The sequence below is a fragment of the Narcine bancroftii genome, chromosome 3 (genome assembly GCF_036971445.1).
Source record: "Narcine bancroftii isolate sNarBan1 chromosome 3, sNarBan1.hap1, whole genome shotgun sequence".
Classification (NCBI taxonomy): domain Eukaryota; kingdom Metazoa; phylum Chordata; class Chondrichthyes; order Torpediniformes; family Narcinidae; genus Narcine; species Narcine bancroftii.
This window is the reverse complement of record NC_091471.1, coordinates 338,489,281-338,504,631: the sequence shown is the minus strand read 5'-3', so window position 1 is coordinate 338,504,631 and position 15,351 is coordinate 338,489,281. Positions and strand designations below refer to the sequence as shown.

The 15,351-nt window shown below is 40.1% G+C and overlaps 1 protein-coding gene and 1 long non-coding RNA gene across 2 annotated transcripts in view; both read left to right on the top strand.

Annotated features, from left to right (window-relative positions):
- Positions 1-15,351, top strand: part of gsg1l2b (gsg1-like 2b) — a 92,706-nt gene that overhangs the window by 61,144 nt on the left and 16,211 nt on the right. The gene's annotated exons all lie outside the window — the stretch shown is intronic.
- LOC138759285 (uncharacterized) lies at positions 56-15,257 on the top strand. Its single transcript, XR_011354695.1, has 4 exons — positions 56-230; positions 3,855-4,165; positions 9,059-9,233; positions 15,060-15,257. It is a non-coding gene; the product is annotated as an uncharacterized lncRNA (long non-coding RNA).

Here is a 15,351-nt window from a genome sequence, read left to right as displayed (position 1 = left end):
ATAAATGATTGTTTGACCACATCGTCTTTGTCTACTTCATCAACTGGCACTTCAAGGTTATAGACAACAAGTATGAGTAAATGAGTAACTATCGCATTGGCACAGTATTTATGCTGAGCCTGTGTAGACAGCTGGGGCAGAATTTGCATCACCTGAACCAAGAGAATTTGATGTCTGTAGAAGATGCTCCATTTCTCAGAATTAATATCCTTCACACCAGTGAGCACAAAGTACACACAAAATAATTAAAAAACTAATTAGATTTTCACATAGGAATTCTAGTATGTTGTCAGTAAATTTTAATGAAATCTTACAGCTACAGCAAATAACTGGGAAGTGGGATTGCAAGAGGGAAAATTAAATGCATTTTTTTATTGCTTTGACCTCTTAAATTGGTGAGTGAGTGATAGATCACATGTTGTCTAATGGATGATAATTCTCTCACCTGTTGTCTTCAACCTCCCCCATTCTCTTACTTACCTCACCTCATGTGTTATATCTGCACAGCATGCTTTACTTTCGACCAGTTCACAGGTATTGAAATCAAGAAATATCACTTCAGCTTCTGAACAAACTTATTCTTACCCAAACCTTCAGGACTCTGGAATTCTTGACTTTCTCAGTCTTTCTCAGTCTTCCACAATATCACTATTACCGAAATGCTTCCCCACCGAGAGGTCTGCCACTTGATCAGGTTCCTCATCCTGTACTAGATCCAGTCTAGTCAGCTGGACCACACACTGTATCGGGATTCCTCCTTCGACACATCTGACAAATTCTGCCCCCACTTGCAGCAAATATTTGCGAAGTTAAAGTTTCCAGTTACAACAACCTTGCCATTCCAAAATCTGCCTACTTAATTGTTCCTTGTTGAGCGGGAGGATATCTGGGTGCTTATAGACTACTCCCAATACAGTAATGTCTTCCTTCCTATTTCTGACTTCCACCCACACCAACTCAGTCGAGACTCCCTCCACAGCGCCCTCCCTTTCTGCAACTGTGGTACTATCCCCTGCTCAGTATTGCTATCCCCCTCCTTTTACCTCCCATTCTTTCTCACTTAAAACATAAGCGACCCCCCCATGTCAGCCAATCCTGTCCTTCCATTGGGCAAGTCTCTGTAATGGCTACAACCTCGTCATCCCACGTCTTGAGGGGATCTGTGAATTGAGATTTGATATTTACAATGGACAGCCACGCCCTATAGTTCAGTGATATTCTACAAGTACAAATCAATATTATTGCATCCATCCATCATCAGTCTGATCGACAGCAGAAATACTGATCCCGCTAACATTGTGCATTGAAGCTCTGCCCAATCTAAGGAGCTATGCGAGCAGAATATTTTGGGTAGCACAGTGCCACAAAAGGTAGTGCTGTCGTCTCACAACTCCAGTGACCCAGGTTCAATCTTGACCTCCTGCTGCCTGTGTAGAATTTACATACTTTTTTTGTGATGGCATGGGTTTCTTCTGAGTTGTCCAGTTCCCTCCCACATATCAAAGATGTGTGGGCTTGAAAGTTAACTGGCCACTGTAAGTTGCCTTCACATGTGGATGAGCAGTAGAATCTAGGAGTTGTTAGGAATGTGTGGAGAATTAAATGTGTTTGCATAGGGTTAGAGTAAATGAGTGCTTGATGGTTGGCATGACTCGATGGGCTGAAGAGCCTGTTCCCATGTGAGTTACAATAACTCCCTTTATTCCAATGAGTTACTATGATACAACTTTGATGTTCTTTAACCAAATCCATTGGTCCAGTCTGGCTGTGATGCCCAAAGGGAGCAATGATTCATGGTTTGCAAGGGTAGAAACCCAACAAGGGAACATCCAAGGCTTCACTATTTTTCCCAGAGCACACTGTTTCCACCAATGGAAGTTGCAGTCACTACAGAGAAACAGACAAGAGTATTTTTTTTTCCAAATAGTTTCCTGTTGGTTGAATATATGTGAAACTAGATCATTCAGCGTTCAGAGAGAGAGAACACATTTTTCTCTGAACTGCCTAATAATGATAACGAGTTTATTGTCAAACGCATTGTCAAATGTGCAAATGCACCGAACTTCTTCTTACGTGCTCATCTGAGCAAGTTCTTGTAAAAAATAGTAAACTTAGTTGAATTTTTTTAAAAAAAAACAATAAATACTGTGCATGAAGATAGGTATAGATAATAAATATTCACACTTATCCATGTGCAAAAAAAGTGACTTGGAATAGTGCAGTTATTTTGTCGTATCAGAGTTGTCAATAATTAAGGAAACAAGGCTAAGTTAATTAGTCTGAAGGATTCATGTCTGATTGTCGACTGCCTTTTACTTTCTGCGTGACTTGCTGAGTTTCTCCAGCAAAGTTGTTCACTGTTCCTAACCTGGTCAGTTATGTATATAAATGGCATTACAATGACAAGCCTAGCCTACGTATAAAACATATGACAGCTGGCCTGACTGGCTGTCAAACCTTTAACCTACATATAAATGCTTCCGATTTTCACCTGCTTTCAAAATGTTAGAAAAATCATTCTTCAGATTTCAACTTCCTTTAAACAAATTAAAATATTTTGTTTAGGGCCCCCTTAGAAGGTTGTGTCCAATTCTGTTCACCGCATTACGGAAGGGACACAGAGGTTTTAATAAAGCTCCCAAAGAGATTTTGCCAGGATGTTGCTGGATTGGAGGATATATACCGGTTGGACAAACTTTGGCTGTTTTCCCTGCTGCCAGAGGCTGAGGGATGATCTGAAAGAATTTTATACAATTACGAGAGGCAATGAGATAGTAGATGTCTTTGTCTCAAGGTAAAAACTGACACACTAGAGGGTATGCATATGATATATATCATGTGCAAGTCACAACGTGTTTGTATAAACTGGGCATCATGTTCTGCAAAGATCAGTATGTGAGATGCAGGGAGACTTTAGCGACTATTCTGTTGTACTGTTCTATGTCCTCTAAGAAAATACAAAAATAATTGTGTTTGTGAGGTCAATATTACTTTCTGAAACCAGCCCCACCCCACTCCCTTCCGCATTCCATTCCATCCTTCTGCATTCAGGTGAATGATCCTAAGGCAGGACTGATGTGGCAGGTATCCAAGGCTGAGGAAACTTAAGGCTGTCAGTGCCTTGAGACCAAATTTTTACATGAGAAATCATCAACAAACACCCTTAGGATGTTGGAACTCGTACTCATGCAGATAGTGAGAGATGCTCACAGTACCACCTCCCCCCCCCCACCCCCACCCCTCACTCACCAGTGTGTTATTCCTTGGAGAAACTCTGCAATCTTTAGTCAGCTTAATCAACGGACAGCAGATAGGAATCATTTCTTTCTTGTAAATGCAAGCCCACCACATACCAGTTCAACATGGGATCTCTGCACTTATGGGGAGATTATCATAGAATATAGAAATCTACAGTAGGTGTGGGCTCTTTTACCACAGTGTTTGGCAACCTACTTTAACACCTGCTTTGAATTTACTTACTGCACTATCTCATGGCTCTTGAAAGCAACCCCACAGTTAATGAAGGCCAACTCACTGTACATCTTCTTAACAACATTATCAACTTGTGCAGGTGCTTTGAGTATCCTATGGACACAGACTCCAAGATCTCTCAATTCATCCACACTGCTCAGAATCTTCTGTTTAACATTATATTCTGCCTTTAAATTTGATCTACTAAAATGAACCACTTAACACATTTCTGGGTTAAACTCTATCTGCCAGTTCTCAGCCCAGCTCCACATCCTATCAATGTCCCTCGAAAATTTTGGGCATCCCTCCAGACTATCCACAATGCCACTCCCCTTCATGTCATCTGCAAACTTACTAATCCACCTTTCCACTTCCTCATCCAGGTCATTTATAAAAATCACAAAGAGGAGTGGTCCCAGAACAGAACACTGCAGAACTCCACTGGTCCCTGACCTCCACACAGAATACCAACAATCTACAACCTTCTCAAGGCAAGCCAATTCTGCATCCACAAAGCAAGGCCTCCTTGAATTCCATGTGTCCTTGCATTCTGAATGAGCCTTGCATGGAAACGTTGGTTCCATCCTAACCCCAAGTGTTCAAAGTGAATGGCCAGTCTTAGCTGACTGCACTCCCTCCATCTCCAATACATGAAGCTCAATTCACATTCAGACAGGGAAACAGCCTGTCGGAGGTGAGACTGTTGAACAATTCTAGAAATCTGTAGATTAGTTTTATATGTATTTATTTTGAATTGAAATATATATATGTCATTTGTGTCTTGGGTGTATTATATGTCTGTGTGTGAACTATAGTCTAGTGATACACTGTTTCGTCAGGTTATATATGTACATTCAGATGCAATAAACTTGGAACTTGAATTCCCCAAAAAATATACAAACCCTAATGAACTAGAGTAGATTAACCATAGTGTGATGATAGAGTCTTAGTTTAGAAGATTAATGGGGTATAAATCAAGACATTTAAATGGAAGGAATGCATAAAGATAAGCAAATTATTTCTATTGATGTAGAATTCCAGATTAAAAGGAAAGAGGAAGAGTAATATTTTTTCCAAGATCAGTGTCTAGCCAGCAACATATTGCCATGTGATCTGTCTGGTCCTATCATTCATTACTTCCTTCTCTTGACGAATTTTGAATCACCCATGGGTGAATGGGAACTTACCTTGACAGGAATCTCCCACTTCAATTGCAACCTCATCCAACCCGCTCTCCACCTCTACACATTAACTCCACATCTTTTTCTCACTTCAACTTCATTACCAAGTCTTGCAACTCACTTCACACAGAATACGCCACAATTCCAGATCTTACTTTGGATTAAGGGAGAAGAAATAGATTGATAATGGACTGAATGACCTTCCTGTCTCCTTGGTTCTCTGATTCCGGCTTTAGTTTCCACCAGTGCCTTTAACAGAGCAATGAATCTGTCACTGGTGCTGGAACAGCATGATTGTTAAATCCGTGATTCATGAAAGTACATAAAAGGGAAGTAAACAAGTAAATCTGCAGATGCCAGGGTCTAGTGCAGTGCACCAAATGCTGAGGAAACTGCAGGTCATGCAACATCCGTCGGAAGTAAAAGACCGTTGACGCTTCTGACTGAGTCTGATGTTTCAGGAACACTGAAAAGCAGGCAGACACCCCAATTCTACTCTGTCAAATACTTTTTTAGTGTCTAAGGATAAAATACATTCATTGATACATGTAGTAGGTGTATACATGATATTCAGTAATCTTTGGATGTTACAATAAGAATGTCTATTTTTAATGAAAGCTGCTTGATCCAAATTTATTATACCTGGTAAGACATTCTCCAACTGATACGCTAAAACTTTAGATAAAATCTTAACATCTTCTGAGTCTTTGCCTTTTTTTTTAAGATCACCGAAATAGCTGCTTCATTAAAAGTATGAGGTAATTTTCCTTCTCGTAAAGAGTTGTTTAATACCAAGTTTAAATATGGGACTAGTTGTTAATGTTTTGTAAAACTCAACTGCATAGCCATCCAGCCCTGGAGCTTTACTTGATTGTAATGAAAATACTGCTTTATGCAATTCTTCTTGTGAAATTAGAGCTTCTAGACATTCTTAATTTTTCTGAGAAATTATTGGTATATTTAAATGGTTAAAAATTCTTTAATTAAATTGTGATTGTTATTCAATTCAGAGGAATATAAATTAGTATAGAAATCTTTAAAAATATTATTTATTTTGTATTGATCAGTAGTATCAGGGAGACAAAATTTTTAGAACTTTTTCAACCCTTTAGATCCATGCGTGGTAATTGCACTATTTAGTTTTTCTAAAGATATAAATTTCATTTTATTTTCTAATCAAAGACGGGCTATAGCATTTTTCACTCTGTTAGCAAGAAGAGTGATTCTGTTAAAATGGAAAGATGAGTTCCCACCGACATAATTAATGGCTATTAGATATTACGTCCTTTTTAAATCTGGAGAAAATTAGGAATTATGTCATGAAAATCAAGATTTCTTTTGATAACATTTATACTTCACTTCCATATTTTGGCTAATTAGGTGCAATAATGACTAGCACTGGACATGTTTGTCTGGATGTCTGAGGCCACGTGTTTGGACTTAACACTACACACAATATGAATTGTAACCTGGATTGCTGTGGGTTTGAATTTTTTATCTTCTTATTTTTTCTTACTACCTCCTACAATATTGTATGTTATTTTCATTTATTAGATTTAGAATTAAGTCTATTGCTACTGTACCAGATGCTATTATTTGTAAATCTGCAAAGGTTTCATTGTAATTGATTTTCTGCTTTCTTGTTTGTTTTTCTGATAAAACACAATAAAAATAATTTTAAAAGAAAATATGCAGATAATAAATATTCAGGTTGAAATATCTTTTTAGAAATACTCATCCCTGCAGCAAAATATTCATCCTTTTTTATCACTTTCTCATTGACACTGAAATTTTATGTCAACTCCCCCAACCTGCGGAAACAGATGTTCATATTTCATGCTATCAAACGCCATCATCTGTTAAAAATCATCAATTAACTCTCCTCTAATCATAATGTGGAAATAATCCCTGCTTCTCTCTTCAATGGTTTCTCCTCCTAGCCAAAATCTTGGAGAGTCAGTGCAGGATGTACTGTGGATTTCATGTCTCTCTTGCAATTGGGTAAGCTCAACTGCATACAGTTCTCCATTTGCTGAATAAATCTTAATTGCTACAAATTTATCATAGTTAGTCCCCTATAAATCCGCAAAGCCATTGACTTTGTTGTGGATTCTTTTAGTACCACACTTTCAAAGATCGAGGGGTGTCCGTCAGTAACAAGCTACCTGAGAAAACTGTAGAAACAGACACAATAACAACCTTTAAAAGACATTCAAACAGATTTATAGATAGGAAAGGTTTGAATGTGGTCGAAATACAGGCAAATGGGACAAGTTCAAAATGCCAATTTGGTCCAACATGGATGGGTTGGACCGATTGGCCTGTTCTATGCTGTTGGTCTCTTTGACTGGAACACCTTTCACACCATTTTTAACATATTTCCCAAAGTTTCTATTCTCTGTTGCCTGCTTTACCAAAATGCCTTCTCCTGCATATTCTCAATATTTGCCACCAGTTTGTTCTGTATTATTTTGAACCCTTTTACAGTCTTTATTGTTTATCAGACCTGATCATTTTATTTCATCAGCGTATCTGGACAGTTTTTTCCTTTGCCCCAAAGACCAAAATGATGGTCACACCCTTTTTCTTGGAAACTCCATTTAGATTGATCAGCAAACAAATCAGCCATTGTGTTTATTCTGATTTAATTAAGTACCGAAGGATTTATGCCATTATTTAGCAATGGGTAAAGTATATGAGTGTGAACAACTGAGTGAAATCTGACTAAAAATGATCAAACATTTTGGTCCATTGAATCTGTGCTGCCCAATTAAAGTACACTCCTGGTACGTTTTGAATAGTGGGAAGAAATCGGAGCCCCTGGGGAAAACCCACGCAAGCATGCGGAGAACATACAAACTCCTTACAGACAGCGCGGGATTCGAACCCAAGTCCAGTCCCGATCTCTGGTGCTGTAAAGCCATTGTGCTAACCGCTACCCAAACCATGTGGGGAAGTTACATTCTCATACCCCGTAAGCAGCTCCTGATATTTTAATGTTCTGGTTGTATCCACACCCAGTGATCAAGCACCATGCCTTTGATGTGGTAAGGTTAGTGGCACAAATACCTTTCCTGCTACATTTCAGGTGATCGTGGTTGGACTGCAATGTTTTGTACTTCTGATGGCATTAAGTGGCTGAATCAGTCTGCCCTCCACTATCACACACCACCCAGCTGAAAGGAAGAAAAGTTAAGACTAAAGCAGGAGACTTTCTCTGCTGCGCCCTTGACATATTAGTGGTGATAACATCTGTTCATCTTCAAGATGTGAATACTTATGCATATAGAAGCAGAATTAAGCCTCAAGATTAACAATCAAGCCTCCTGATGTTTGACCAAAGCAGAAATAAATGCCAAAGTTTGTAGAGAGGCATTAGTACAGAGACCCCCTACATCCTTATTCTGTGCATAGCATGCTACTCTTGAAATCCATGGGCTGCTGTATAAGAAACTGCAGCAGTTATGATGAATCGCAAATCTCACACAGCTTTGTGACGTCAGTGACTAGTTCCTTGCTGGGCATTATCAAAGAACACGTATTGTTCAGGACATTGAGAACAGTGTGTGTTTAGTTTCAGGTAGCAAGGGTATCATTTAATGCCTAGGCGGGGTCTACAGTAGTCAATTACAGTAACGCAGAGCTTTAAAAACAGCACTACTGTCAAAACTGCAACACTCCAGCAATGCTGCGTGGACCTGACAACCAGGATTGTGTGCTGGAAATTTTGGTATGCACAATTTTGGATGAAATTGATCAAACAGTTACAAGTAGGAAATAGGACACAGACAATGGAGTGATACAATAAAATCTGCAGAAGCTGTGATTGCCTCCTACGGACTCTCTGGGACCCGTTGAGTTTCTCCAGCAGTTTTTGTGTGTGCGACACGTCCAATTGACCTGCTCCAGAGATCCCAATTCAATCTTGATCTCCAGTGCTGTCCTGGTGGAGTTTACACATTCCTTGAAGTGCTCTGTTCCACATCCCAAAGGCCTGCGGGTAAACAGTTTACAAATGTAAGTCACCTCTAGTATAATATGGGTCGTTGGAATGTGAGGTCATAAAGAAAATTACCAGAAGAATTGGATTGGTTTGTGAGCCAGCATGGCCTTGGTGGACTAAATGGCCGTCTATGTCGTAAGGAAATGTGCAATAATATCACATTGGTGCTACAAATTAACACACAAAGGGCACACACAAGCACATGCAAACACACACTTAAAACTTACATATGTGTACCCTGCACATACATAGATATACATACACATACTGTACATATATATCAACGCACACATGCACACTAGAAAGGCAAATAATCTAGAAACTGGTCATCTGAAATAAAATCAAAAAATGTGTATAAGGTGAAGCAGTAGCTGAGGTGAAAGAAACGTATCTTGTGTTTCAGGTTGACAACTTTTCATCAGAACTACTGAAGACAAAACAGGATCTAAGATGTGGAGAAGATGGAGATGGGCGAGAATAGGGATGGAGAGATCAAAGTGCTTGATTAATAATAAGCAAGAAAGATTAAATAGCAAAAGAGGTGGCATTACAAGGAGGCACAAGGAAGGGATCAATAGGTCAGTCTTGCACAGGTGTAAAAACAGGATAATTATCTGGGGTTACCAAAGGAAAATGGAATGATTGCTAGAAATCAGGGCCCAACCTGCAATGTTGACTTCCATCATTTGCCTCCACGGATGCTGCTTGACCGTCTGAGTTCTTCCAGCATTTTGATGCAGATTCCAACATTTGCACTTTATTACTGAGGATGTTGGCCAAAGCATACCCGGGTTTGAGACAGATGGATTGGCCTCGTGCCCTGATTAATTCATCGCACATTTACAGTCTGGTCAAATGCTTATTCTGTACTCCAGACCTTGCAGTTTTATACTGAACAATTAGTTTAGGAGAAAACAAATGGTGAAATCAGATATTAAAAAAAAGCCTCCGTTGAATTTAGAATGGCCTCAAAATGTGGCAATAATAATTTAAGCTGAAAATTGTTTACAGTGCGCTACTGGTTTTGAATTGTGGCTTTTAGTCCTAACCAATGAGTAGTAATGGGCAGATCCATTCTGTTAAGTGAAGATCTGTGGTACCCCAGTGGTGAAGAAGGTAGTCACATCCCACCACACCCGACATGGTCATGGTCCAGTTGGTGCATGTGCTCACTGGAAGTTTCCCAGATTGTGCCTCTTCTTGCTGCTGTGACAAACATTGAAGGAGAGGCATGGAATTCCTTAGAAAAGAATGGTGGTGGAAAGAGAGATATGCACACAGAATTAGTCAGATAGTTAGGTAGGCAACAGGATGGGAAACCCATGGAGAGGAAGGATTATAAAAGTAATTCCACATTGTGCAATTTGCGTCATTAATAATCACATACTATTTTAATCACAGATGGGGCTTACTATCATATTTTGTATTGCTGTCCAATAGAAACTGTAAAAATAATTATTTTGGCATAATTTTGTAAGACCGCCATTTGTTGATCAACATTGGACAATACTCCTTAAAAATATATATATTACCTGAATGGCTCAACCACTGTTATTTCCAATATTGTTGCATCAGGTAAATGACCGCAAATGCATCAACATTAACTTTAAATCAAATTTATATTAAAATTTGGACAAACAACTCAGTTACGGGTCCTTTCAGCCCAGGAGCCTGTGACACACAAATACATCAAACCCCATATATTTTGTCAAGGGTGGGAGGAAATCAAAGTGGGGAGAACATACAAACTCCTTACAGATTCAAACCTGGGTCACTGGCACTATAACAGCACTATACTAACCATCTGCCCCATGCCTGCTAACTGTAGTCAAGCGAAGAGATATAAATGGCTCCTAGAATCTACAGGTGGGTGTTTTGGTCACAACTTCTGTTGCATCCTTAGAAATCACTCTTGGGCACATTACCCAATTCATCCACTATGAGTACTGACGCAAAATAGATGTTCAAAGCTTCGGGCTTCTCTGTCTTAACTCTCTAACTTCTACTTTCCAGATGAATAAAATAATAGAAATAAATATGGAAAAGAACAGCAGGTAGCGAGCAGGAAGAAATGAAGAAAGCATGGGAAGTAAAGGATAAGAAAGGGAGAGAGAGAGAAAGATAAAAGAGAGATAGAAAGGATAAAAGGAAAGCTGGTTTAATTAATTCAGACCTGTAGATTCCAGGAGCCATTTATATCTTTTTCCCTTGGGTAGCAACCGCAGCTGTGACAGAAAACATCTGACATTCTCTATAAAGTTATTATAGACATTTGAATGAAATGAATTCAATAATAAGGAATCTCTTGATAGATGCTTGAAACTACACTGGTATATTGCAGGACTGGAAATTAATGAGATTGAAGATTTAGATTTGCTTATGGTTATTTCTTGCACTTTCTGAACAGTCTCTCAATGTTCAGATTATTAGCAGGTCTGCAAATTCAGGACGTTGGTTGCAGCAGGACTCCTCTTGGGAATCTCAAAATGTTGGCTCAGTAGAAAATGACTACAGTTAGGGTAGCACAATTAGCGTGTGGCAGCATTCTTAGCCTACAGCGGATGGTTAGCAGAGTGGATAGTGTAACACCGTTACAGCACCAGTGAGCCAGGTTCGAAGACAGCGCTGCCTGCAAGGAGTTTATATGTTCTCTCCATCTGTGTGGGGTTCCTCCGAATGCTCTGGTTTCCTCCCCCCTTCAAAATGTATGGGGATTGTAGGTTAATTGGGTGTAATTGGGAAGCACAAGTTCATGGGCCTGTTACTTATCCTGTAAGATTGTTAAAATTTAATAGTTAAAGAATTTTTTAAATGGCAGCATGTTCAGAAAGGTCATCAACATCATGACTTATTGTGTGTCACTGCTTTGAAGTCCACAGTGACACCTAAGATACAGATAATGATTCATTTTGTACAGCAGGTGCCCCCCGTTCTAGGATTACACCTGGGCTCCTTGACAACTCCTTTCACACTGTACATCAGACGCTGATGCAATTTGCATAGTATCATGGAGCAAACTGAAAAGGTGTTGCTACTAGGACAATAACTCAAATACCAGAAGACTAAACTTCAAGATTAGGAGCTGGTTGTTAGAGAATCTGTGTCGGTGTTTCTTTGCAACTAAGACATTCCAAGGAACAAGGACAGGAACACAAGGAAAAGGGATTGAAAGATATAGAGAAACAAATGATTCCATTCAATCCAAAAATCTTGATGCCATTAATATCATCATTAAAACTGACAGACACGATGCAATGCTTTAGAGCGGTGGTTTAAAAACTTTTTATTTCCACTCACATTCCACCTTAAGCGATCCCCATGCCATAAGTGCTCTGTGATTGGTAAGGGATCGCTTAAGGTGATATGTAGGTGGGAAGGGAAGGTTGAGAATCACTGCTCTAGACCCAATTGATACTGAGATATTTTGCTTGAGAACAATTTTCATTGGTCCGTTCTGAAACGTTGCACATAACAAATGAGGTATGATTAAAACAGTGGTTTCCAAATTTTTTCTTTCCACCCACATGCCACCTTCAGTCATCCCTGACTAATCACAGAGCACCTCTGGCAAAAGGATGACTGAAGGCGGTATGTGACTGGAAAGAAAAAGTTTGAAAACCACTGCTTTAGAGGAACAAACAGGCTATCCATGCGGCACATTGGTGAAGCTTGGGGAGAATTGCTGACTTATGATTCTAGTTGGCACCTCCAAGTTCAGTGACATCTGGTGCTGTCTGTGGGGAGTTTGCATATTCTCCCCATAAATGTCTGCGTTTCCATCAGTTGCTCTGGTTTCCTCCCACATCCTCAAGATACGTGAATTATTCAGTTAACTGACCGTTGAAAATTGACCCTCGTGGGTAGATGAGTGGTAGAATCTAGGAGGAGCTGATGGAAGTGTTGGGAAGATGGAACGGGATCAGTGTACATGGCGTGTTGGCATGGGCTTAGTGGGCCAAAGGGCTGGCTTCATTTTCGAGACAGAATCACCACGCTAAAAGCAAGAATCTGCACCAGCCAGCATAGATCGACGCCACTGAATTCAGAAACCAATCATGGCTCTGCTGACATCATATATTTCTTGGCACGTGGATTCTTAATTAACCAGTAGATTATTTGCCAGTTTCAGGTTCAACTGAATAGTGTTTCAAAGGCCTATGCTAGTTTAAAAGGTCTGCATTTTCCAGATTAAAAGTCTGCCTCCTCAAAGTCCCAGTCAGTACAGGAACTATACAAGGAGGAATTAATTAACTACAGTAACACAGGGAGAGTGCATTTATTACAGTCATAGTACATTAGCATTACTTTAGCCACAGGAAGATTATATTAATCATTCTGTCTGCAGTTATAGTACATTAATACTGTGATAAACTGAAGTTAGAACGTGGAAAGAGAGCAGTAATTCCAATAAGAAGACATGAATAATCCATTATTGAAAAGTACAGTGCAACAATATTGCATTAACTCCAACTGGAGAATAGTGTAGTATCAACAGTATTGATCTTGAATGATCTTGGAGTGCAGATCCAGTGAGCCTGTGGACAATGGAATAGACATTGTGGTGTGGAAGACACATGCCTGCCTGCCATTTTTGGCTGAGATGAAGGAAACAAGAGCTTGGCCACCTGCTTACAGTTCTGACTACCTAATGAAAGAAGGATGGGATACCACTTGAGTAATTTACAAGGATGCTGCCATTACTAATTTTAGTTATGAAAAGGGACTGATAGGAACCACATTCTTTCAATCAAAGGAGAATTAATGAAGATTTGAGTGAGTTGTATATAATGATGAAAGGCCTGGGTTAGTGCCATAAAGCCAGACAAATGATTCATCATCAGCAGAAATTGCCCTGTGCCCCTTACAGTGAGAGAAAGAGTTGTCTTTCCTCCTCCCCACTCCCCTATCCACAGAGTCACTAAGTGTCTATGGATTCACCTCCTGCTCCCGTAGCCTCCCCAACCACACAGACGTCAGTCCCAACCATCGGCAACCCGAGCTCCAGATCCAAGCCTCAGGCACCCTCTCAATTCCCAGTTCTGATACACCTGGTACCCTTTCAGCCAGTCTCAGGGCAGTCCCTAGCAGTCTTCAGCCTGGCGTGAGTCCTTTGACCGCAGTCGCCAGCAGTCCACAGCCTGCGTGGATTTGTCGCCTTGAGTCACCAACAGCCCGCCGCCTGTGCGATCTTCAGCCAAGGAGGTCCTCACTGGTCCACTGCTGTAGTCACTGTTCCATAGGGTCATCTCCTCTGCTTCTTCTCAAATGAGGAGCTGACCTCTCTGTTTGTTTCTTGAGCACAGGTGCTGCCAACTTGGGCCTGGACCCTGCGGTAGCAGGATTTTAAAACACCATCAGCTCCTTTAACAGGACCCTGTGGAGGAGTGCTTTTGTCTCCTCTCCCCCCTCTCCACAGAGTATTGTTACCTCCTGTGGACACTGCCAGCATTCCTCTGTTTTTATTACAATCACGCCTGCAGTTTTTGTCTTTCCATCGGCATTCGTGGCTATCCCTTAGGGTCGAGGATGATGGACTTTGTTCCATTTTCCACAGAGTGAAGATGCTTGTGCATGTATTTATTTAAAGTGTACTTGATGTTGCACTCCAAAAAGTGCTCAATACTTCAAAAATCAATCAAATAATTCCAATGGCATGGAAACCACGACGATTGGAGCTGATGGATTTGTGGCAGCCTTCGTCCGCCTTCACAGCCATTGTTCATAGTAACTTCATTTGCCTCCTCCACCGTTGAGGTCTTGGTTGGATTGTTCATTGTCAGGGACCTCATCCTTGACTTTACCACTATGGGCGACTCTACCGGTTGCACAGCTCCAGACGGCATCGCTCTCAGGATCTCAGGACCACAGGAGCTTCCCCACCATGACACTGTGACAATCAACCTATGCTACATAACTATATACTCTCAATTCCCTGTGAAACTACTCTGGTCATGAACCAGTCCATGCTTGGAAGGTACAAGATATGGTCAATATTTAGCAAGTACTAGCAAGTGGCGAGTATCATTCACACTTCACATACAGTAGTGCCTTGACTTTAAGTGACATCTCCAAGATCCCCATCAGTAACACCCTGATGTCATCATTGTCGCAATAAATCTGCTCACTGACGTCAAGATAAGATCACTTGCTTTTCTTATGCTGCTTTCAAAGAAACCACATCAGATAAGAATAAATTGAAACTACAAGAGTAAATATTTTGCAGTCAAGAACTTCACCTGCATTAAAGGTTACCTCAACATGTACAACATCAAAATAGTAATATGTTCAGTTCTATGGAAACCATGCTACTAAGTGCTTAATAACATGGCTGATTTTTCTGCAGAGTGTATAGTTTTGCAGTCTATGCATACAAGTAATTATTGATTCTATTTTCATTTTTTTAGAAACATTACGTTAATACTTACAGCACAAGAATGAACTTGCTCGGGATCAGGCATGACACAAGAGCAAATGGCCGGCAAAACCTCCCTGCCTGGGGCACCAAATGCATCAAAGATTGACGTGATCGGCCAAAATCACTAGACTTTTAATGTGCAAAAAGGATTTGAGCTAACTTTTAATAAACAGTAACAAGTGTTACGTCGCAGACCAGCAGCAATAGAAATTCACCAAAACATTTTTAAAGCAATATATTTATTATTAACTACTAACAATATTACACATTCATTAGCTTAA